This window comes from Grampus griseus (genome assembly GCF_964374135.1).
Source record: "Grampus griseus genome assembly, chromosome: 17".
NCBI lineage: Eukaryota > Metazoa > Chordata > Mammalia > Artiodactyla > Delphinidae > Grampus > Grampus griseus.
Window position 1 is genome coordinate 64,899,459 of NC_139011.1, and position 25,423 is coordinate 64,924,881.

General features: G+C 42.0%; 1 protein-coding gene across 1 annotated transcript in view; it reads right to left on the minus strand.

Moving 5' to 3' along the window:
* KCNB2 (potassium voltage-gated channel subfamily B member 2) overlaps positions 1-23,917 on the minus strand; it is a gene marked incomplete at its 3' end in the record, with an annotated part of 394,619 nt that extends 370,702 nt beyond the window's left edge. The window contains exons 1-2 of the mRNA XM_082674834.1: positions 23,409-23,917; positions 20,816-20,890 (exon numbers count right to left, since the gene is read on the minus strand). The remainder of the gene's footprint in view (positions 1-20,815; positions 20,891-23,408) is intronic.
* Positions 23,918-25,423: the final 1,506 nt, after the last annotated feature.

Consider the following 25,423-nt stretch of genomic DNA (forward strand, 5'->3'; position numbering starts at 1 on the left):
GATCTGCTCTGATTATTGTTACTGTGATTAAAAATTTTTTATTCTCCCTGGGCAGAATATTCTGCTTGTGACCTGGTGAAGAGTAGAGACTCAAAGGTGTAAGTTCTCAAGCAGTTGAAGAGCTGTAACTAGTGTTCAGAGTTAATCAGCCTTTCAGAATAGTCATAGTACACAAGTGGTCACAATTGTAAGCCTGTAATTCAGGTCAAGCCCTGCTCAGCAGTGCCTTAGAAACGTGCTGAGCCTTTCTGTCTACCTGCCCACCCATCCGCCCACCCTTCTTCCTGCTCTCTCTTCCTCTGTATTTTTTCTCTCTCATTTTCCCATCTCTATTTCTCCACCCCCAACTTATCTCTCTTCGGTTCCTCTCCCTCTCTTCCTATCCCATTCCCTAGATCTTTCTATCCTCATGGCCTCTTAACCAACCACAAAACCACTCTATCTTTTCAAACTTGTACATACTTTGTGAAGTTTTCTACATCCTTAATAAGAAAACCTCCTGAGCTGAAAATACCATGTTTCTCTCCAGAAGAAGCAAAAAACATCTAAACCAAGTTGCTTTTCATGGGAGGTTGTATGAGATTGCAAAAGGGGTTCTGCTGGGCTTCCCTGGTGGCGCAATGGTTGAGAGTCCGCCTGCCAATGCAGGAGATGCGGGTTCGTGCCCCGGTCCGGGAAGATCCCACATGCCGCGGAGCGGCTGGGCCCGTGAGCCATGGCCGCTGAGCCTGCGCTCCGCAACGGGAGAGGCCACAACAGCGAGAGGCCCACGTACCGCAAAAAAAAAAAAAAAAAAGGGGGTTCTGCTCTCAGGCTCACGACCCCTGGGTCTAGTTGGGCTGCCCTCCTGCATCCCCCTCATTTTTCTGGTTGGACTTTCAGTTTCTTCATGCATCAAACCATGGCATTTCCATGCCTACAATTCTTTCATTTCCTATGACACTTGGTTAATTTTTTCCCTCTCGCTATGATTCCGTGGCCATTGCCACCCTTCCTCTCCAATCACCATCCTAACTTTAGATAGAAATAAACATAACACAGTGCCTCAGATCCATGAAGACATTTTTTCATGTCTAGTTTCTTAAGAAAAGGTGGTTTTCATATTTCATTTCAAGAGCCCTTTAATATTTATGAGGGCTTGAAACAGACTGCATTCAGAACATCATAAAAGTTTCATTCATTTTATTTAGTGTTTTTAACTTTCCATTTTTAATCTGTTCTTTTCTGCCATGTTAATTTTATTTCTAGCAATGAATCTGTCCGTTCACTGTGTCTTGCCACTCTTGAGAGCTTGCAAAATTTTTGTTTCTAATTTTACTAATTAAAGTGGATATGATGCTGTTTTCTCACGTTTAGTTTTATAAGTGAAATGCTGTCTACCATAATAATTTTATCCCATGAGAATCAATCATGTAATTCAATTTAGTGTATAAGTTTAATATAAAATGTAATAATTCCATGTTTAAACTGTGGAGATGTTATACAACTGTGTAGAATTTATATACACAAAGAGATATAAGCTGAACACACATTTTTATGTCAAGGTCAGAATCTCAGTGAATTTCTTCTTTGGGCTGTTTGCTGGTTTATTTCCCCTTGTTCAATCAATTCGAAGTCAAGCTTGCAACAGTCAGTCGACCAGTTGCAAATGTACTAAACATCCCTTCATCAGTCTGTTAGAGAAAAAAAGCGACTCTTGAAACAACATTCTCATTTTGCACAGCTGCACCAGGCTCCACCAGCAGCATGGAATTATGCTGCCACCCGTTCAGGGCTCAACCTGACAAAACACAACTTTCTGATCATGGCATCATTATTACTGCTTGAGACTCCAGGTCTGAGGCAGGGGAGTTGTGGGGGGGAGGGATTTTTTTTTTTTTACTGTAGTCTCAAAAATACTACCATTATGTCATATACTTGATACTTCCTTAGTGTAGCAAGGCAGGATAAGTCCCATGTGTGATTCTGTGAAGATGAAAAGCAAATCTTTCTAAAGACCTAAGTGATGTTTACCATTTCCTTTCTGTGTTGCTGGTACGAGCTGAGCACACACTTGCAAACAAGCAGCTCCTAGACCTTTAAGTGTAAATCACTCTATGTATAGCTCTAAGGCATTTTCTTATATTTTTATGTATGGTATTAAGTAGTAAATGCATGTTTTTGGAACAGCTACGTCTGTTTCAGAGAGTCGCAAAGATTATTTGCAGTAGCTATCTGCAGAGAAAGGCGCCAGAACGGTTAGCTGAAATGTAATCAGTGCTTAAAAAAAATCACTACTCACTCAATTTTAAAAAGCACCTCCAGAATTTACTAAAGAAAAAGAATAAATTTATAACTAGTGAAAAACAAATCAGATTTAATTTTAAAGTAAGGTCCTGGAAATCTTCAGCTATCCTAAGAAATGCAACAAACCTACTGAAGTACTTTAGAACTTGGCCAGAAATACTAATGAATTTATACTGTTGATTGTTTTTTAATATGTCAAGTTCTAGTAATAACCGAAACACTATCCTTGTCCTCAGAAAAGTGGAAGTAGCATTTCTTTTCTTCAATGAAAGGCTGCTAATATCAATAGGTTCCTCAATTTTAGCATAACTATTTACTCCTTAGTTTAAAAAAAATCCAGGACTTTTATCCTTGGTATACCCGATGCTTTTTTTAGATACACTCAAACAAAATCCTAAAAGCTTTGCTTTCAGTGGTCAAAGGAAGCACTGTGTTGCAGTATGAAGGAGAAAAGACAAGTAATAAGTAGCATATGTAATATGAGCATCTTTCCATATCATCAATGTCTCCAACTAACCAAATTTATAAACTATTTTATTTAGACACATAATATGAATTTTCTTCACCAGAAGACAGAACTGTTTAAAGAATTATCTCCTATATATACATTTGCTATAATTAGAGAGTAAAACACTAGGTTTGCCTTTAGAAAAATGGCCTTTTATAAGACATAGCTCATGAAAAATCCTTCTCTATGCTGAAAAATATAATACTAATGTTATATTGCATCTTAGACCTTTTATAAACTACAAGGTATAGTTGTGGCTTGAAATTTTCAGTCTGTTTCAAAACCCACCAAAAAAGGCTCAGACTTCATATGAGCATTCAGCCATTCAGCTGGTGGAAGATTTTCTATTATGACAGTAAAAGTGCCCTTTATGTTGGGGCCCAAGACATGTTCTTTTAAATGTCTCCTTTTGCAGAAGTCTTCCCAGAGTCACAGCGGAGTGCAGGGGATAAATAAAGATGAAAGGCGATGAGAAAAATAAAAAAGGCAACAAACAGAGAAACTATTGGCGCCACTGAAAGGAATGGGAAATGAGGCTGGGCCACCCTGTAATATCCTGATAAAAGAAATCACAAACTTCAGTCGCTACCTGGGGTTCTCTGTGAATGATACAACCTTCTATTTGGGTGACTGACTTCAATTTCATATTCCATCTCGGTGTGTGGCATAAGTTAGATTTAGCCTCTATGAAACCAAGTAAAAAAAAATGTTCACGAAGCTTGGATAGGATTTGAACTTTTTTTTTAAGGTTTCTTCCAATAAAATTAAATTTTAGATCATGCAATGGTTGGTCTGGAATGTTTAGCAGTAAGATTCTTGCCAAGGGATGTTTCTCAATGGGCCTCTGTTTCATAGTAAAAATACACTTTTCAACTACATTCCGGTCCCTTACTTCTCCACAACCAAACACACTGTAGGCAACGGAGCTTTTATTAAAAGCTCCAATACTGAGTCAGATTTGAGGTTAGTTTCTATGACTTAAACGTATACCGTGCTTTAGATACCCCCATGTTTGGAGACAGGAATCACAGTATGTGGCAGAAGAGAGCTTGGATATGATCTGGTCCAGTTTCCCTATTTACAGCTTTCAAAACTGAGATCCAACAAGGCCACGTGACTTGGCTGACCTCTCTCTGGTAGTTGCTGAACTTGGACCAGAACCCAGATCTGCAGATGCCTACGTAAGTCTCTTTCCATTACACCCCAGCTCATTATTCTTTGCTTTTCACCTTCTAGTGGAAGTTTTAAAAAGCTTTTGTTTCTTTGTCTACACCCATGTCAAAACACTGGACTCAAACGACACTAAGTTGAGGCATGTTATCTCCTATACATAGCTTGTTTCTTTAGAGGGTAATGACTGCAGTCAGGCAACTAGACTGTTCTCTTCTGAAGACAGATGCGCTTCACAGAATCGTTCTTCCCTTGGCTTTGCCTCCCTAGGGCCGGTGTTTAGGATAACTACCTCCTTCGGCTCTGGACCCCTGCAGTCGGTTCTGCACGCTGCAGCCCAAACAGTGGTAGATCCGGGCCATCTCTAGTAGAACACGCTTCTACGCTTCTAGTCTCAGGATAGACACAGAACAATACAAAGACTGCAAGGTCTGTCCTCTACTTATCTCTGCGGTTCAGTACCTTCCTCCCTCTCCCTGTGTCTCTAACTTTTGCTTTCATTTCTTTACACGTGCCATTCGCCTTCTGCGACAGGGAATTTGCACATCTTCTATTTTCTCCCCCCGTCCCCTTCAGATATTAACTCAAGGATCACATCTTAGTCAATACCACCTGACTTCCTTGAATATACAGTCATCCTCCTATTTTAAGAACTTATATATAATCAGATACCTTTACCTGGACCACTGGTCACAACAGGAGTTTTAAGTTTGCTGGGATGAGTATTTTGATTATTTGATTAATATCTATCCTCTCCACTAAACCAAGTTCCTTGTGGGCAGGATCAAGTCGGATTTGATTTATCATTGTATCCCAGGTGCCTGGCATACAGCAGACACATAATAAATATCATGTGAATGAAAAAGTCAATAATCATTTTATTTAACATTTATTTAACATCATTTTCCTCTCCTTCCAGCGACCTCATAGTACCTGCCACTCCCCAAACCCAACATGACTTTCATGTATGAAAAGCTCTTTTCCAAATTCTCCATCTGATAAACTCTTACTCGTTATTCAAGGTCAAGAACAAATATCTTGTTCAGGGAGAATTCATCTCTTCTGCCATGCTGGGTTAAAAGTTTGCTCTATTTTAATGCTTTTCTCATTGTATCGCAACTATTCACTTAGAATTCTTTCTTATTCATTCATTTAGCAAATATTTATGAGCCTTTACTCTGCTTGAGGTGACACCATGGAACTTATATTCTAGTGGAGGTAGGTAAACATGCTACAGACAAACATACACAAGCAGCTAACTACAAAGCTGATAAAAGCTGCGAGAGAGAAGAAGGTGGTACCATGTGAGCTTTAAGTGAAAATACCTTCTTGGCTGTGAGCTCTTAGAAGTGATGAACATCTCTCATCCACGTCTGTATCTCTGGGATGCAAGTGCTTACCAAATGTTTGTGGACTACCCGAAAGAATAGTCTTTTTGAGTGACTTTGATAGTCTTTGAATGAGTGACTAATGAATTTCAAAGCACTACTATCCTTTTTCTTGGCCACATGTTCTGGCTAACATCATCCAACGTCAGTTAATTATGGTGATTTCCAATTTGTTTAGACGTTCTGCCGGCCCTTATTTGCTTACTTTAATAAGGCCTGGGCTCAAAATAAGAGCTAGATTTTCTGGAGCTACGTAAGGAACAAGTGATAAACAAGTTAAGACTCTCTAATAATCGCTGCTGCCCCAGAGTGGAATTTGCTTCCTCCAGGCACTCCTGGGCCTGGTAATATTCAGGCAGACACCAGGTGACCGCCTGCTCTACTGAGAAATGGACAAGACTGTCTCCAAGGCACCTTCTATCTCTGAAATTTCCTGGTTCTATGAGATTTCTGTGTGACCTCAGCTCATCTACATATTCCACCGGATAGATAAAGAACAAGAAAAAAGTTCACTCTGGTCAATTTCTTAAGTTTAAAAGTTGACAGAAGCGAATTTTCAATTCCTCAGCGTATACTCACTCCTAGGTAAAGTATTCGAGCCAGAAAAGCCATTATGATAGAACTGCTACTAATAAAAGGACAAAGAAAAGAAAAGAAAGTATCAAAGTTAGAGTCTAAACTTTTTTCAAAAGATGAGCTTATACCCTTCAATGATGAGCTTTTCTCTTTCTAAGTGATATAAAATATTGTCATGTGAAGCCTGTAAGAAGGGGGCAAAGGTTAATCAAAGGAATGAGCCTACAGTAATGGAGATACAAGCAGAGCAGTATTTGGATTGGGAAAATAACTTAAGGTGAAAGGCAGAAACTTTCCCGATGTATTCAAACCACAATGTATAGGTGACCTTATCTTTAGACTCAGAGCAGACGACTGCGCAAACTCACCTTATGACCCTCAGTGTAGCCACATCCATCGGTACCCTTCCCTCTTTTCCTGACTGTGCATATTCAAAATGATGTGTTCTAGATTCCAGCATGAAAAAAAAACCCAATTTCTAACAAATCAATGGTATCCTTCATTAATGGATCTGATTTAAAAAACGAGAACGTGTCACAAGTAATTTGCTTGATTTTTTTTCCCCCTGTACATTAAGTAGAAAAGGGAAGAGGTTCACTGAACTATAAACATCCATCTCCATATCCCTTATGAATAATGTTTTCCATCTGCCCTTGTCATCAGTGAGGATCACTAAACAGCATTTATTAAGCGTCCATCTGTGTGTGGCACTTTATAAATATTCCTCCCCATGCCCCTGCCCACTTTCCCAATCTACCATGTGTCTCTGTTGTAGGAAATGCTAGGGAGCTACAAGGATAATAAATAATTAATGGTAAGAATGTTAAGGCAGATGGACGAGATGACCTACTAGCATCTATGAATCTTACGATGTTAAATTTACTGCTAATAATATAATTTAGCACAAATTGATAAGAAAATATCAAAGCATTTGATGACAAAAAAATCAGCGCATCATATTCCGCCAACGATTTCTAAAATAAAAATGTGAAAATTAGGGACTACAGATGGACTGACTGAAGCCCTGAGTTCATGTGACTTGTACCAGATGATACAGTCTTGAAATAAATAATGTGAAAAACAGTGTGGAAAAATCATAAAAATTATGGTTGCAACAGTATAATACGGAAAGTGACCTGAGCCAAGGGTGAATATATTCAGAAATAAGGGCAAGCCATTGTTTTCACTGAAAGCAGCAGTGTGGTTAACGATGGTGAAATTATGGATTTTCCCCCCTTTTTCAGTTCTTCTTTAATGTTATTCTATTCTTTTTTTCTTAAAGAAAAAAAACGAATTATATTGGTTTTAGTGATGGTGATATTCAGAACATTCTTTTGTACCTCTGCAAGCCTCATGTAGTCAGGATTATAATAAAAGAGAAAGTCAGTGTAAAACAGCAATAGCTATGGGTTTCAGATTTGCCATTTGGATTTTGTTTCAGCTTAAGATCAAAATGTCCATAAGTAGAAATTGTATTTCCTAGAAGGTAGGGATATTCTTGGACTTGTAGCTGAAGGACAGCCAAAGTTATGATCTCATTTGCTTTGTGACTTTGGTTAATAATTATCATTTTTATCACTTTCCACATATTGAGTGATTATTATATGCAGCCACCGTACTTATTCCGCTTAATTCTCATAATGAGAATTCTCATTAATTGTCAATCACCTTGGGGTGGGTATTATCATCTTTGATTTACAGATAAAGAAATTGAGGTTCAGAAAGGTAAGTGCCTTGCTCAAGATGACATAACCAGTACGTGCTCATTCCAGGATACCAGTCCAGCAATACCTTAACTCAAAGCCCATGTTCTTAACCTTCTAAGACCCTGGGGATTTTCCTTGAATGGCATGATTCTGGATGCCTTAGAACGATAAATAAATAGAAATATGAGACCAATATTGAGCAATCTTTTTAGCATGACAGCGAAGGAAAGAATGAAATAACTTTTCAAATAATTCCTGTAACACTATGTCTATCCCTTGGCCTAGACAGGTGGCATGTATAAAATATATTAAATGGAATAATTTTCTTTTGGATAGAGATGGCAACTGTTTCTGCAGTTCTAAATTTTCAAAACTAAACATAAATTTTAGTGTGTGGCTTTCAAAAGTAATGCTATTAGTCGTAGTATTTGAGATCTACAGTCAAGATAGATGCTTTAAAAATATTTTTTAAATGTTAAACATATAAAATTCAGTCTTTGGAAGGGCAACACTGGTAGGTTTTAATTATCTTCCCAGGGCCCATCCGCATCAGGATGAGAAGCCAAGTCTCTTGTTCCTGAATCCATATTCTTTCCACTAGACCTTGCTACCTCAGGGCTTCAGAAATAAATATAAAATTAGAATGATGGAAGAGAAAAAATGTGAAGCAGGAGCCATCTAGCTATTTCACACCCAGTTAAACCTATAAATACTGATGAGTTGAACCTAATTATTAATGATTCCTGACTACAACATAAATCTATAATTTCTACTATGCCAATAATGGTCGGAATGGAAAGAGATCGTAAGCTGTAAATAACACATACTGACTTAGATCCATGATTCCTTTCTCATTACCTTCCTTCCTTCCAAAACAATGTGTTACTTGGCTATTAGTATATATTGAGTGCAGGGGGTACAAAACTGGGTAAAGGCACCCTCGCTCTCAAGGAACCCATACGATTACTGCAACGAATATTACAGAAAATTTTGGATTTGTGCTTTTAGCATGTGTTGTGTAGGCTCAGGTAGTACTGTGTACTTAAATATTTATTTGACACCTAATTAAAACTCCCTACCTGATTTAAACATACTGATGTAAAGGGAGAGAGCGGTAATGATGAAGATGTCTGAATTCATGGGGCTTTGTGGAATACAATCTTCATTTATGGTATGGGAGCTATAGCCTTAGCCACCATTTGGAATATTGAAGGCTCTTTGAGGTCTTAAATAAATTCATGAATTTGATGAATTATTTAATTAATTCATTATTTACTTCATTCATTCATTCAACAATATTTACTGAGCATCTATTACATCTGTTCCAAATGCCATAAAATGCCCCAAACCCTTACTCTAATGTTCTACTTTAGCTTCATATATATGTATGATTACAAACTATGTTTATTATGCTGGAAACCAAGTATTTTGCTGGGCCTGAATGAAACCAAAAGTCAAGTTAAAGAAGTAGCCTTTTAGGAGCTTCTAAGCTTTCTATGTGCACTCTTTCTATAAAGCCTAATGAAAATGCTCTCCTTAGAATGAGAAAAGACTAGGATTCCAAATTTAAAATGACATTTATCTCAAAAGTAAATTAATATTTAATGACAGTCTGATTAATAATTGTGATTTTATGAACTGGAGACATTTAGCACGAAAGCCCCTAGACACATTTGTTCTATGCAGACTAGGGAAAAGGGCTAAAGATGGACCATCTCTTTTCAAATGTTACTTTACTGTTATGTTTCAGAATTTTTCCTTCTACACACCACTTTCTCATCCTGGTATTAGCTTACTGGAAAGCTTTTCTTTTGTGGAAAGCAGAATAAGAATTCAAGAGCTCCAGTCCCATGAGGACTTTCAAAGGATTAAGAGCAACTATAATGTTATCTAGGTGATAGCTGTGAAAAGCAAATATACAGTACAATGCTTCACCTTACTTTTTTTACATATTAAATACTGAAATTATTATATCTGATAAATCTCCAAAAATGTATTAATTGGCCTGTCAAGAGCTATCATCATTTCAGATTTTTTTTTTTCCCATGAACTGAACTGTTCTTTGGCTGGTTTTTGTTAATGATCTGAACTGATAAAACGGCTTTTGTAAATAGGCACAAAAGTAAAGAAATCAATATGTGAAATAAAAGGAACTTGCTAAAAGACACAGTGTCGTGTCAGTCATTTGAGAAAGAAAATAAGAACAGAGGAAGGAGAAGCAGAGAAAAGAGGAGGGAACAAAAACAGAAAAACAAATCCGAGATGGGAAAAGTGGGTGTGAGAAAGCATTTAAGGTCATATTACACTGATACTTACAAAGATAAAGTTCTACCTTTGTATAACATTTTACATTTTGTACGGTTCACACAGAGAAAGAAATGCCTTCGTTAAAGAACAATTCCTATGGCTGGAAACGAGACACAGGACGTTTCAAATCTCTTTGCTTGGAGGTACAGGGAGATCCTCATCCAAGTGAAAATAGGCACTGGACTCCAGACATGTTAATATATGGTTAACTGGAGGCCAACATTGGTTGTAAATGGATATTTCTAGAATTTAAACCATACTGCTTTTGAAACTTAGAGTTCCCTAACTTAGAGTTTCCAGGCCTGCACTGTCTCATATGGTAGCCACCAGCCAGAGATGGCTATTTAAATTTAAATTTAGAATATAATTTCTCAGTCTTACAAGTCAATTTCAAGGGTTCAATAGCTTATGTGGCCAGTGCCTGCCATATTGGAGAGCGCAGATATAGAACATTTCCATCCCTGCATCAAGTTCTACTGGAAATCACTGGTCTAGCCAGCCTTCTCATGAAGTTATGAGGCTGAGTATGTACTGAAATAGGGATGAGAGACAAATTCTACTGGAAGCACCATGTTCTGCCTGTGTGGATCTCATTCCACCGTCTCCATTCTTAGCAGTGGTAGCCCCTGGACCTCCACTTACAAACTCTTCTCCATCCCAGATTCTAGGACCATCTGGCTCTCGTCAAGAAGAACGTGAAGCCTGTGTAAGTGCAAAATAGTGCAGGGCCGTGGCTTGGCGGTCCCGTTACCAGGCAGACTTGCTCTGTTCCTCCTCTGCTCAACCCTGGCCAGCAGTTCTTGGTTAATTGTGCTCTTGGTGCTGTTTTGTGACCTAGAACCTGACGCAGGTCCTGGCTCCATCCATCATTTGTTGATCCATCATTGGATCAACAAAGAAACAATGATTATCAGCCATGTGCCTGGAGTTGCAGAGATGTGATGGATAAAGCAGTGAAGGAGAAGGACAGTCCCTGCCTTTACTGAGTTGACATCATTCTCACACAGGAAAATGACACCTGGCAAGTAACTACCCACAATTTAAAATGAGAATTGGGGTAAGTGCTTCAAAGGAGAAAACAATGCTAGGAAAGAGAAGAATGAAGAGACCTGTCCCATTCTGGGAGCCCGAGAAGACTTCTTAGAGCAAGTGACTTCTGACCTGAGATGAGAGACACAGGTAAGAGTTAAGAAAGTGGGAGAGAGCATCCCTAACAACTACGTGTGCAAGCCTCACGGCAGGTAATCCCAGGCACCTAAGGCGAACTAAAAGCAAGCCAGAAATTGTAGCAGCAAACGAGGGGCGAGTGGGCCTGAGATGACGCTGGCGGGCAGGGGCCAGGCTGACCAGAGCCTGTTATGAACAACAGCTTCACACTAGTGATGCTTTGGAAAATGAAGGAGGAATATGGTAACCCCCAAATTAAAGATTTAGGCCTTTATCCTAAGAAAAGTGGGAAATCATTTAAGGGTTTTAGGTAGATCAGTGATGTGATCAGATTTGCCTTTTATCAAAAAAGCAAAGGGTGGGAGTTCCCTGGTGGCGCAGTAGCTAAGAATCCGCCTGCCAGTGCAGGGGACACGGGTTCAAGCCCTGGTCCAGGAAGATCCTACATGCCGCAGAGCAACTAAGCCTATGCACCACAACGACTGAGCCTGCGCTCTAGAGCCCATGAGCCACAACGACTGAGCCCACGTGACACAACTACTGAAGCCCGCATGCCTAGAGCCCGTGCTCCGCAATAAGAGAAGCCACCGCAATGAGAAGCCCATGCACTGAAAGGAAGAGTAGCCCCCTCTCGCCCCACGCAGCAATGAAGACCCAACGCAGCCAAAAAAAATAATAATTTTTTTTAAATCACTACAAAAAAAAAAAAAAGCAAAGGGCAAATGGATTAAGAGGACAGAAGAGAAGCTAAGAGTCTGCGTAGTAAGCTTTAGTGGAAGTTGAGACAGAGGTGTTGGTAGTTTGATGACGGTAGAGGAAAGGGCCCGGTCCACTGTGCCTGAATCCCTGAGTTGATAATGTGACCATCACGTGGCTTTCCTAACACACACCTAGGCCTAAACTGGTCTGAACCCCGCTAGTTACTTAACATAGACCTCTTCCTCAACTCTAAGTCCCCCCAAACTATAGCATTTGGTCCTATGGGGCTGGATCATCTTAACCTTGCCTGCCCCACCTGCCCCTGCCTGTCTAAATCTCCAAATACACCCTGTTCTCAGACTAGCATCCCCCTATTTGGCCAGGACTTGCCCCCGTGCTCCTTCAATCTAACCTCCTGCCTACCTGGACTGCCATCTGCCATCTGTCTCCACTCACTCTAGATGCCACATGTGCCTACCTAGTTGATCTCCTTTTAGGACCAGCCTATCCTGACATTACTAAGTGCTCACTGCTAGAAGATAAAAGGAGAGAGTGGGAAAAGAACCAAATAGCTCAAGTCCTGGAGTCTGCAAGAAATAAACTAGGTGATCAGAAGCAGAGCATAAAAGTATCTCGGGTAACAATGGCGACATAATGGCCCAACTCCCCTAGTTCAGCAAAACCACAGCCTACATGCTGTTCCTCACTCCAGAAGCGCCACCCTCACCCTTTTGTTTTCAGGAGGCTCGCCTCTGCCGATCACCTTTCTTTTCCAAATAGCTCATAAGGAAACACTGATCGTTTGAGCCAGGGCAGACTCACTGTACTTGGCCACTAGAGAGGAAACTGGGGGTTCCTACGGTTGCCTTCAGATAGACTGTAAGCCCAGCAGGGGTAAAGACCAATTTTGTTTAACCTGGTGACCCAAAAGAGTGCTTTACATATGAAAAGTGCTTAATAAATATTTGCTGGGGCTTCCCTGGTGGCGCAGTGGTTGAGAGTCCGCCTGCTGATGTAGGGGACGCGGGTTCGTGCCCCGGTCTGGGAGGATCCCACATGCCGCGGAGCAGCCGGGCCCGTGAGCCATGGCCGCTGAGCCTGTGCGTGCGGAGCCTGTGCTCCACAACGGGAGAGGCCACAACAGTGAGAGGCCCGCATACGGAAAAAAAAAAAAAAAAAAAAAAAAATTTGCTAAGTGCATATCTTTTAAAAAACTGGCTACAACTTCGAGCCAACTGGACTGTGAGAAAGCAACAAGCCCTCTTAGTGAAAGAACTGCTGCTTTGTCTCAGAAAAGATCATCATGGACTTTTCGGCTCTTCCAGGCAAATCCCCTTGTGGACTTACACACCAAGTCCACTGGCACCTTGGGAAAGGATACAGGGAAAATTTTAGATGAAGAGATGTGAGGAAGAGTCTAGAGCAAGAGGAAGGCCTAGCAAATGGCTGGTATCTGGGCCCCAGAGAGAACCGGGCCGGTGAGCAAACCCCCGTGGTAAGAAGTGGTAAATACATTTCTAAAAGCAGTGACATCTAACATTCAATTAGAATTAGTTTCTTGTCTACGGTATAATTACCATCCTTTATCCCAAAGCACTCAGCCAGAGTCTGTAATCTACAAGAGCCTTATACCAGGGATGATTTAGAGAACGAAGGAAAATGTGTGGCAGTCCCAGAAGCCTGGGTCAAAAGCCAAAGACAGGACAGGAGTGAGATGGGGGAGATGCCATCAATAGCGTGGATGAACTAGTGAGTGAATGCAGTTCAAACCCTTTCCCCCTAGTTTATTCTGGAGGAAGATGACGGTAGCAGGGAACAGGTAATTGTCTACCTAAACTTAGGTTTCAATTTTGTAAGAAAGAGTTGTCACTGAGATGTTCTGGGGATGCTGGGATGACATTTCCCAGCGCCCCCTGCACCCAGGTGAGCCATCTGACTAGTTGTCATCAGTAGACTATAAGCAGAAGTGTTGTCACATATGAGCCGGGAGGTTTAAGAAGTCGATGTCTTTTCAATGCTCACTGTTGCTCTCTCTCCATTTGACTGTTATGCGGGTGAGAAATAAACATTTATTATGTTTAGCCACTAATAGTTTAGTTCATTACAGCAGCTAGCATCAACCTAACTTATTCTGAAATTGACACCTTGAAGTGGGTGCTGCCTTAACAAAAATCTGATTATGTGCTGTTGGCCATTGCCGAGGAAAAAACGACCAGAGACCTGGAACCCTGTTATGCCCTGGCAAAACTGGGATAACTTAGAGGGCAGGTCTACAGCTCTAGAGGAAATGGTTGGAAAGAGCCAGAATGCTAGTATGTGATGGTTGCCCCTCACCGCCTATATCAAGGTATCCCAAGATAATGGATGAACTCATGAAAGAACTGGCTAGTTTGAGAACAGAAATAAGGGCAAACAGCCAAACTCTAGAAATATAAGACTACAAAGCTGGAACAAGCCCCTGCTTCAGGAACTCTAATGGTGAGGATGACACTGAAAAAGGCTCTGAATAACAAATGTCCATTAAGACTTCCCAGTTAGAAAAGGGACTCAGCCTTGCAGCAAAGATCTGATTAATGAAGTTACCTAACCACCCAAGCCTATTATTTCAGATGACCCCAAAATAACCACTTGAGACACAGGTGGTTGAGCCATGAGCAAAGAAATGAGGGAGGTTCAAGAATTATAAATAGGAAAGAACTTACATGGTAGGCAGTGGTGTAACTGACAGCAAATAGATAAGAAACCTAGGAAGATTTTGAGGGAATTGTATTGTCAAAGAAACTAGGAGCCTAATTTCTAGCGAGTATAAAACAACCTCGGGGCTTCCCTGGTGGTGCAGTGGTTGAGAACCCGCCTGCCAATGCAGGGGACACAGGTTCAAGTCCTGGTCGGGGAAGATCCCACATGCCTCGGAGCAACTAAGCCTGTACGCCACAACTACTGAGCCTGCACTCTAGAGCCGCAAGCCACAACTACTGAAGCCCGTGTGCCTAGAGGCTGTGCTCCGCAGCAAGAGAAGCCACCTCAATGAGAAGCCTGCACACCACAACTAAGAGTAGCCCTCGCTCACCGCAACTAGAGAAAGCCCGTGTGCAGCAATGAAGACCCAACACAGCCAAAAATAAACAAACAACCTCAAGGCATCCAGTCTTATACCAGCAAGAAGGTGGCTGGGAAAGTAACATCACTCCCAAGAAGGATATACTTCTCAACACCCATTTTGAATGTGGCCATGGAGAGTAATGGACAAGGAAGAACCTTCCAGAAGGTGACCAGGGCTACAGAGAACAATGAACAAAGGAGTTCTTCCAAGACAGCAAAACCAGAGTCTAATAGAGGAATCCCCCCTACTGCCAGAGCAGGACGTCTTTAGCAATGTGTAATGGGATTTCTTTCATAATACGGGTCAATGACTGCTTTATGCCTCCCTTTTTTTTTTTTTTTTTGCGGTACGCGGGCCTCTCACTGTTGTGGCCTCTCCCGTTGCGGAGCACAGGCCCCGGACGCGCAGGCTCAGCGGCCATGGCTCACGGGCCTAGCCGCTCCACGGCACGTGGGATCCTCCCGGACCGGGGCACGAACCCGCGTCCCCTACATTGGCAGGCGGACTCTCAACCACTGCGCCACCAGGGAAGCCCGATGCCTCCCATTCTTCCCTCTTCCAAATGGGAATTTTGAATGCAATTATTCTAAACCCGACCCACCATTGCAGAACAGGAGGCCAGTAACCTGCCTTTTAAGTATAAAGGTTTCTGGACAAGGAGGGGCCATATACAGATTTAATTGGGGAGGAGGGGTTTAGCATTATTACCCACAGAACCTGGACGTTGAAATGGATGCAGCGACCAAGAAGGATTCAGGTAGTCTCCCGGGGCTGAGGTTTTCCTACATGTAGCCACAGAGGCAGAATACGATACAAATAGCTGTTTAGCAAAATCTGTGCTTCCCCTTTCATGACACAGGAATGTTGCTAGGGAGCTGCTGCCCAGCCAGGGGTTACATATTCCCCTCTATGTATTTAGATAGAGTGATGTGATCATCTCACTAACAGAATGTGAATGGCAGCAAGGTGTGTCACCTCTTGGATGTGCCTTCTCTGTGCTCATTCTCTTCCACAGCTGCCAGCTAGATGCAAAGAACTCCAAGTCCCTAGTGTAGATTGAAAGAATCTGGGTCCCCAGATCACCGCATGGAACACACACAATGGACTCTCATATGAGCCAAAGATAATCTTCTACTCTATCAATTACTGCAAAATGGAGGTTTACTACAGAAGCTCAAGTTACCTTAACTAATGCAATGACCTTTGAAGAAGAAACAGGCTTCAAGTGTGCTGTGATGGGAGCTGGATGACTGGGAGACACTTTATTTACAACTGTTTGCTACAGAGTATCCAAACCCTTCTCCACTTCTTCACCATTCCTTTTAAAGTTAAGTCCTGCACCCTATCCTACCTGTATTCCTCAGCAGTCTCCCAGCTCGTCTCCCAGGCATCTATCTCTTTTCCTCTTATAGTCCCTCTTCCTCATGCTAGCTCAGAGACTGCCCCCAGTAAAAGTGGACCACATCACTCTATTTAAAACTGCAGTGGACCTCCACTGCCTGTCCTACAGGATAACATCCAAGGGGCTTTGCAAGGCATACGACACCTTTCCCATTTAATCCCCAAGTTCTTCAGTCTTATCTGTCATCACTTCCCTACAACTGCCAACGTTGAGCCCCAATGAACGGCCAAGCCCTTTTTACAACACTGCTTTGCAAATGCTGTTCCCTCTGCCTAGAATGTTATCCATCTGCCTCCTCTGTAGCCTGGAGGCCGCTGACTCATCTCTTAAAAATTAGCTTAGCTGTCACTTCCACTGTGAAGTCTTGTCTGACACTCCCACGTAGAACATAAAACGCTGACAGTTATGATCAGTCAGCTTCGCATATGGTACGTACTATTACTTTGTTTCTAGTGCTTAGAAATCTAAGGGGTTGAATTTTGTTGCTGCTTGTTTTGTTTATTATTTAGTCAGCCTCTAAACTTCCCTTCTGACTAAAAACTTAAGAGAAGTCTGATTTTTCAAAATAGCCCAATTATGCATTCGAATTACAGTGGCTTCCTTCTGTAGGAGAATATAGCCATAATCAGTGCTGCTGAATGGGATTAATCCAGTCCTTCTGACAGAGGCTTCTAAAATCGTTAAGTATTTGGAAGGCGAGGCACAGGAATGCAAGAAACCCTACAACGTGGTTAGAAATTCTGTGTCCTCCATTATTTTTACACTTTCATCAGACACGTAAGTAAATGAAAAACTTGCTTATTATTATCTGTGACTAGATTCTAACCTTGTTGTACACAAAATATTTTTACATAGGAATGTTCCAGGAATGTAACTGCCATACTGGGAACTTCACCAGGATTTGCTCACCATTTTGGAAAGTCACGTCACCCACTGTAACACTGCTCATGTTAACTGACTCACTAATACAACACACCCACATCTGTTTGCAACTGTAGCTGTCACACTCAATGAACATATTTACTTTGTTCTTATTTCAAAATGCCAAATATACAAAAGTGTCATTGATATTCAGTTGAATATTTTCTCTTAAGTCCAAATTCATGCATTTCAAGTAGCAAGCACCTGACTGCTTTAGGACATCTTTTACTGTAGTATACCTGAGCGTACACATACTGATACACTTGCAATTTTCATAAGCTGCTTTCCTTTTATTTCTTCTTTCTATTACAGATAGGGAATTTATATTGATTTTTGAAATATTACATGTGTAGACAGGTTACACTATCTGTAATATCATTTCAGGAAAGTAAAAGGGATATTACAAAACACTGCTTGAGAAAAAGGGGGCATTGGGTCTGACTGAGTAGAGAATCACAGCTACATGCATCTAGGAATTCAAAGAAATCCTATTTTTTTTTACTCTTGGGATGCTTTTGTTAGGCAACTACTCAGCTGAACTGCCATCCTGCTCCACCCATAGCTTTTAAGGCATTTTGTTATGATTTCTGTGTCTACATGTGTAGGCTGTGAATGTATGATGTCTTATTTGTATTTGTGGCCCCAACACCTCGCTTAGGGCTTGACACAGAGAAGCAGCTCAGTAGATACCTTAAGGATGAAATAACAAATGAGAATCCTGAGAGGTATGCAGTCCCTGGCTCTCTCCATAGAACTCTGAATCAATTATTCAACATTTTGCCTGTACCAATATTATAAAGCTTTCTTCATTCTGCCTAATGTCAGAGTCGGTTACGTACAAACTCAATTTTCTCTCCTCCTTGTTGGGCCAGGCAGTAATGTGTTCACCTCTGTATCCTGAAAGAACCCTGCATAGAAGCAGCAGTAAATAAGTAATATTTAAGTCAAATTATTCCCCGGGAATATTACTATACATAATGGCTGTGTTTTTAGTACTAACCGTACTGTACTTCAGGTATATTATCGATTCACAGGGTATTTGTGGATTGGTCTGGACACCGAAGCATCATCTAAAGTACTGTTTCTATAAATGTATTACAAGTTTCAAAAAAACCCAAACTTTTAAAATCAACCTTTATGCTCCAAGCCAGCTGTAGGTTGAGAGTTGTCTATAATACAATGCAACTGGGCCTATGAGACCTAACATCTGTGAGAGAAATTAAAATGTCAATCAATCATGAGGCAGTATCTAAAGATTGGATTGGATGGCATCCTGCAGGCAATACTTGGCCAGTCTATCTTCCAAATTTAATGATGGTATTTTTCATATAAACAGAAGCAGTTGATATTTCGAAAGAACTTTACTTTAAATCTTATAAAAACTTTTATTGATGAAAAACTCAGCTTATGATTTATGTTTTCATGGTTTTATTATAGTTATTTATCACTTAGTAAAATAAATGCACTCTAGACAATATACTAGAAAGTAAACCTGTTGGGCTTCCCTGGTGGCACAGTGGTTAAGAATCCGCCTGCCAATGCAGGGGACATGGGTTCAAGCCCTGATCCGGGAAGATGCCACATGCCTGGAAGCAACTAAGCCCGTGCGCCACAACTAATGAGCCTGCACTCTAGAGCCCGTGAGACACAACTGCTGAGCCCACGTTCCACAACTACTAAAGCCCGCGCGCCGAGAGCCCGTGCTCCGCAACAAGAGAAGCCACCGCAATGAGAAGCCCGTGCACCATAACAAAGAGTAGCCCACGCTCGCCACAACTAGAGAAAGCCCAAAAATAAATAAATTAATTAATTTTTTAAAATTTATAAATAAATAAAATAAATAAATTTTTAAAAATTTAAACAAATAAAGTAAACCTGTTAAGTGACTATATTCCAATTTCCAATATATTGGGGGTACATTTTACAGAAGAAAAAGTGGGGACAGGGGTAAAAGAAAATTATATTGCAAAACGAATAACTTCCTTTCAATATATGAATATTTAATTCTAAAAAATAAATTTAAAATATTTATAATACTATACTTTATTCAAAATAATTCACATTTTTTAAAAAAAACTGAAACTGAATATAAAATAAACTACCATTAGAAATTGTCCAGTCAGATCATGTGCCTTGCCCAGTGTTAGTCTCTGGTCACTGTAAAGGCAGTACTTCCTAATGTTCTAGCATTCTGATAAAATTCCACCCATCTTTTAAAAATCAGCCTCTAAACTACCTTCTTATTTCAAATTCATAATGAAAGTTTTGGGGGTTTCTCCTATTTAAAATGAAGTCCCTATTTTTGGTCTTTTCCAAGCATTCCCTGTCATAATAACTATGGTAACCCTTAATGGGAGGATATAGCTCCAAATAAATCTAGGAGCTGAAAACATCATTTCTCATTCTGTCGGAGATCACACTTCTTAATGTTTAATATCATAGTGGTTAAGTGAAGCCAGAATGCCTGGGTTCAAGCTTGAATGTATCATTTACTTCCTATGTGACTTCAGACAAGAAAAGTCTCTGTAATTTAACTTTTATGTCTATATAACAGAGTATTAGTGATAGCTGCCTCATAGGGTGGTTGTGAGAATGAAAATATTTAGCATTTTTAAAACACTAAAAAGTGGCTGGCTCAACTATGTGTTACAATAATAATAATGAAAATAAATTTATTTTATTGACATAAATAAAATAATAATATAAATGTTATTTATAATAATAATGCTTTAATTTAATTTAAATTTTTAAAAATTTTACTAAAGGTTATTATTATTATTGTTGTCTTCTAATAATTCCCCAATGCCTAGACTGTGACAAATTTTCATGAATCTGCCTTAATTAATTTATTAAGTATGAAATTGTGAAATGCACATATGTATGCAAGAGATCCCTGATTTTGAACCATACACACAATTCTTCAATTAGTTATTCAAGTTTTACTCTCTATACTGTAAAAATCCTTGGGGGGCAAGGACTATGTCTTCTATCTCTTTTGTGTTTGCTACATTCTAATCAAGCACTCTTCTTATACATAATGAGTATTAAATGAATTAATGAATAAGTTAGTGAGTGGATACATGGCATTAAATCAGACAGCACAGATAGGTACAATTCAACCTACAGGAACAGGCACTTTTCCCTTAAAGATAATACAGTAGGATTTGGCTTACACAGGCCAAGGAGCACCGAGCCTTACACACTTGACCTTCTGCCAGACAACCTGGAGTTTTGGTGAAGAGTTGGTGGGAATACATATTTTAGAAGCTCAAGGAGGGAATAAGCAATGAACAAGAATGGACTATAGATCCAAAGTACAAAGATACTTGTAGTATATGACTAAAAATCTGAAGGCTGTGCTGCTTTATAAAGTTTATTTTATCACTTCGGGAGTAACAAGGCTATAAACTCTTACCTTAAAAAATATCACATATAATGCATGTGCACTCTCCACTCCTCTGAAGCCCTTATGAAAATAATAGGCATCAGAGTTTTTTGTAAAATCCACTTGACAAATATAAGCAAACTTCAAGTAATATCACATTCTGAAGTAAATGGAAAGTCTTAACCTTATATATTTACCTTAAAATGTTCATGAGGAGATGTCCTATCAACTTTAATGATGCTTCTTATGATGCTTCTTAGGAATTAGTCTCTCTAAGGGATAGCAAATTTCAAGGAACTAATTACTTCCTTATAATTTATCAAGAAAAAATACATTAGATCGGAATGAAATTATCTTGTAGATTTCCGATTTTTACCAGAAATTTGGTTTACTTTCATAACACACACATATATGTACACATACACATATGTATATATGTGTATGTTTATAATAATAATGCTTTAATTTTTAAACATTTTAATAAAAGTTATTATTACTATTACTGTCTTCTAATAATTCCTCAATGCCTAGACTGTGACAAATTTTCATGATCCTCTTCCTGAATCTGCCTTAATTAATTATGTGTCTATATATACTTAATATGTACATACATACACATACACCAGTCTCTCTTTGAACACCATTTCAAAATGCCAGATATAAATTGAAGAAAAAAAATGTTCAATGCGTAAAGAATAGCTTCCACAGATACGCAGGTAGGTATGCAAGAAACCTGGACAGATATGCTTTTAAAGTTGCCAAGAATGTGACTGAAAGCCTACCCTGTCATTTTGTTTCACTAGCAGTCTCACTTTTGCTACCATACTGGAAATTAGAAGGGCGAGTTCATGTTCACAGTTGCTCCAAGGCATCAACAAGGAAACTTTAAAAGCCAAACGGAAAAGACTGGCTAAGGTAATAATTTTCACTAATCCCATCTGAATATTCAGCAAGCACGTATGCCTGGAAAACTGAACTGTGGGATGTGGAGACAAGTGAGACTGGAAACAGTTTCGACAGATGCACAGATTGAGTCTACTTAGAAAAACACAGGAGCAAAAGAAAAGAGAGAAACTAGCATTCTCAAAGTGGCAGGCAATGGAGTTATTTTCTGGAAGCTGTGTGTATATTTGTATATGAGGGAGATTTGGGAACACTAACACGAGAGGGCAAGGTGCAGGTTAAAAGGAGGAAGTATGCAAAGAGAACTGCCAAGTGATTCACTCCTTTCTCCAAGAGTCTGAGTTGTGCCAGAAAAAAAAAAAGGGAGTACATTAGACACAATTCTATTTGTGATAAACAACTGGTCTGAATCTGACAGCATGAGGGAGAGGAGTACAGTATTTGCTTGGTGGAGGCATATTAACTCTTTTAGGTGAGGAAGTTACTTTTCATTCAGTGGGGGAAAAGGTGTTTATACATTGGGTCCTCCAAATTCTCAGAACTGTAGCCAAACAAGTAAGTAATCACGTAGTTATGCCTTACGTTAAAGACGCCACCTCTAGAAGCAATTAAATGCACAGACACATGTACAGTGCACCCAATTACTGAACTGTTTAAGTTCTGATTAATTTAAGAACCAAGAACTCTCTAGAGTTCTTGAACACACACACACACCTCTAAAGAGTGAAATAAAGTAAAACTTTATTTTATACCTACATAATTCTTTTAATGATACGCTTTTTCAAAATCTTTCCTGTGAGTTATTCAGTACCGACAAGCTAGACTTCAGATTTCTGACTGGAATTTATCTTTCTCTTGTTCTAGGAAATGTGATTATCTCGACTGATGTCTTTTGGTAAATAAACCAAGAGACCTCTGTCCCACACAACACTACATATTTAAAAACAATAACAAATCCTGACGTTTCCTTTGAGCTGAGCTTAAAAAATCAGCTTTCCAACAAAATTCCAAAACCCATCAATGCAAAAACAGAAATGTGAAATACTATTTAAAATACTGACATTATTGCATAACTTGATTAGAAGGAATGCTGAACCTGCATGAAATGAACCCAGTGTACATCTGTGCATCTTAAATTTTTCAGTGTAATCTATTATTATAACACTTGTGCGGTCATAAATGATGTATACATGGCATGTCTTTGCATACTGCACACTGAAAATTTTTATGAATGAATACACAAAAATGCTCATAATTCGAGAAAATGGATGGTAGCATACTATTTTGAAAATGGTCATTAAGCACTGGAAGCAAACGACGAGGCAAACGGTCGGTGTCTTTTGGTGCCATTCAGGGCAGTTGTATTCCCAGGTCCCCTAAGCAGAGTGTGTTGGAAACAGCCATGAAGCTCTTTCCTTAGAGACTCATTCTCTCTCTCAGGAACCCTGTGCTACACAGAACGGAGACCGTGCGCCGCTCGGAGAACAGAATGCATGCACGTCTCTGTGTTCTGAGGACTGTTCATACATCAGAGACATCACACTCCCCGAATCCGGTCCCACAAGTGTGTGCATGTGAGTGTGGCATTTACCAACAAATGAACAGAAGGCAACAAGAGCTCATCTCCTAGAAATAACATCTCCCATCCCTTCCCAGGCAGACTGCTCAGAAGCTTTTCAGGGGCTAACACTTGAGCGCCTTCCCCACGGGGATGGAGTCTTGCATTAATAACCCTCTCAGGGCTAAGTCAGCTTTGTGTGTAAGTCCACTCGGTGCCATATGGCAGTTTGCAATTCCTTTAGCAACTCAAGTCTGGCTAGGCTGCCCGCGATGATTCATTCTTAAAGGAAGACCCCTTCGGGGAGCAGCAATGCCCCCGCCACTTACCTAGCTCCCACCGACCCCGCTCTGCAGGCGGCACGGGCTCGGGCACCACAAAGGGCTGTGGGATTCCCCGCTCCCTCCGGGGCTCCTCTCCCCGCGACGGTGCCCTTCGCCAATGATCTGTCGCTGGAAATCCCCCTCCCCTCCACGGAGAGGAGGGTCTCCCCGGCTGGCTGGAGCTCCTGGCGTTTTTGGTTTTTTTTTTTTTTTTTTTTTTGGTTTTTTTTTTTTCACCCCTCTCTTTACATCCCTGACTCTGGTTCACGGTCTGTAGTAGGAAGGCTCAAAGGAGAGGCGGCGGGAGGAAGCTAAGGCATCCTTAAAAAGAACAATAATCTTCATCGATCTTCACCCCCTTCCCCTCGCGGGCCCCCATCCCCCTGCCGCCGCCGCCGCCGCCCAGACAAGAGAGGGCTGGGATAGAAAAGGAAAAATCGAGCGAGGCTGAGCTCGCAGCGCGGAAGGAGCCGGGAAGGCGAGCCGCGCCAGCCGGGGAGTTGCCGCTCGCTCGGGTTGCCCGCGGCGCGGCGGCGGCGGCGGCCGGCGGGGGCGGAGGGCGGTGGGTGCTTGGTGGGTGTGTGTCTGTGGCGGAGCCGGGGAGAGGCTGGGCGCGGGAGGCGAGGCGGGGCGCTCGGGGGCGCCGGCTTGGGCGCGCACACCGGCCCGCGGCCACCCCGCCTCGCGCTCCGCCTCCTCCCGCGCTCCGCGCACCCGCGGGTTGGAGCGACGGCCGCCGCCGCCTCCTTTTCTTCCTCTTCCTGGGCGCTAGCAGCTCTGGAGGTGGGCGGCGGCCGGGGTGGCGGGGCTGCGCGGCCGGCCGGGCACCGCCGGGGACGCCCGGGCTCGGCCTGGCGGCGCGGGAGCTGTACGCTCGAGCTGGGAGAGCGCCCCGGAGACCGGGGCGCGGGCGAGAGGGCGCCGCCCACACCTTGGCGGGCGCTTCCCACTCCTCCCGCGCGCCCGCCGCTCCCAGCTGCCCGGGCCCGGCTGCACACCCACCTGCTTCCCTCGGCGTCTGCCGCTCTGCGGAGCGGGAGGGTCCGCGGCCCCGCGGGCGCCGCGGACAGGGCGACGGGGAAAGCCCGGGGCGCCCCACCGGGATGCGCTCGGGCGGCTTCGCGGGATTCCCTGCGCCCTTCTGCTCTCGGTTGCTAGGTTCTCCCCCCGCCCGCCCCACACGCCCCTGACCCTGGCCCGCAGCTCGACCCGGGGAACTGGGGCGAGGAGAGACAGCTCCTGAGTGATGGGGCCCGGAGTATCATCCCGGGGAAAGAGCGCGGGGATAACTAGGAGAGCAGAGAGGATCTGACTTTCTTCCGAGCACCTCCAGCTCCGCTTGGGGGCCGTCGTCAGCCCCCAAACCCCGCTGTCCTGGGTTTGAAGGAAAAGCCTCGTCGGTGGCAGCCGTAACTCTAGCTTCCCACGGGGGCGCTATTCCTACTCTGGCTTCCTTTCTTTGGCCTGCTCTCCCTGTCATCTAGAGAACTGTGCCGAACTGTGCCAAGTTCCTCCTCGGGGAGGCCACCGAATGGGCATCCAGAACTCTCCCTACCTTCATGTCGAGGTAAAGACGGGATGAACTTGAATAATAACATTACTGGGCTCTCTGGGTTGCCGACCCATGGGCTCCTCAACAGGCACGAGATAGAGACAGCCTGCACAGTTACAGGAAACAAAGTAGCTTGAAACACCCTTTTTAAAAGAATGCAGGCCGTGACAGTGTATTTAGAGTTGGGACTCCCTTCTGAGTTTCTTTAGGCCAAGAAAGATGGCTACTGAAGAAGGTCCAACACACTCAGGTTTAAACGTATCTCACTTAATCCTTGCTTCTCTTTTAGCCCTGATGTACACCGGGACGCTCCATCACCTAGGGTTCTCTACACTTTGACTTCCCACATCGCCACGGGCCTTACCTTGTGCTGGGTGGTTTTTTCGAGGTGCCAGATACTGGGCAGGATGTTTAGTATCGATGTTGGCCCTTCCGACGCCATCGCCCTCCGCCCAGGACCTATCCCGGC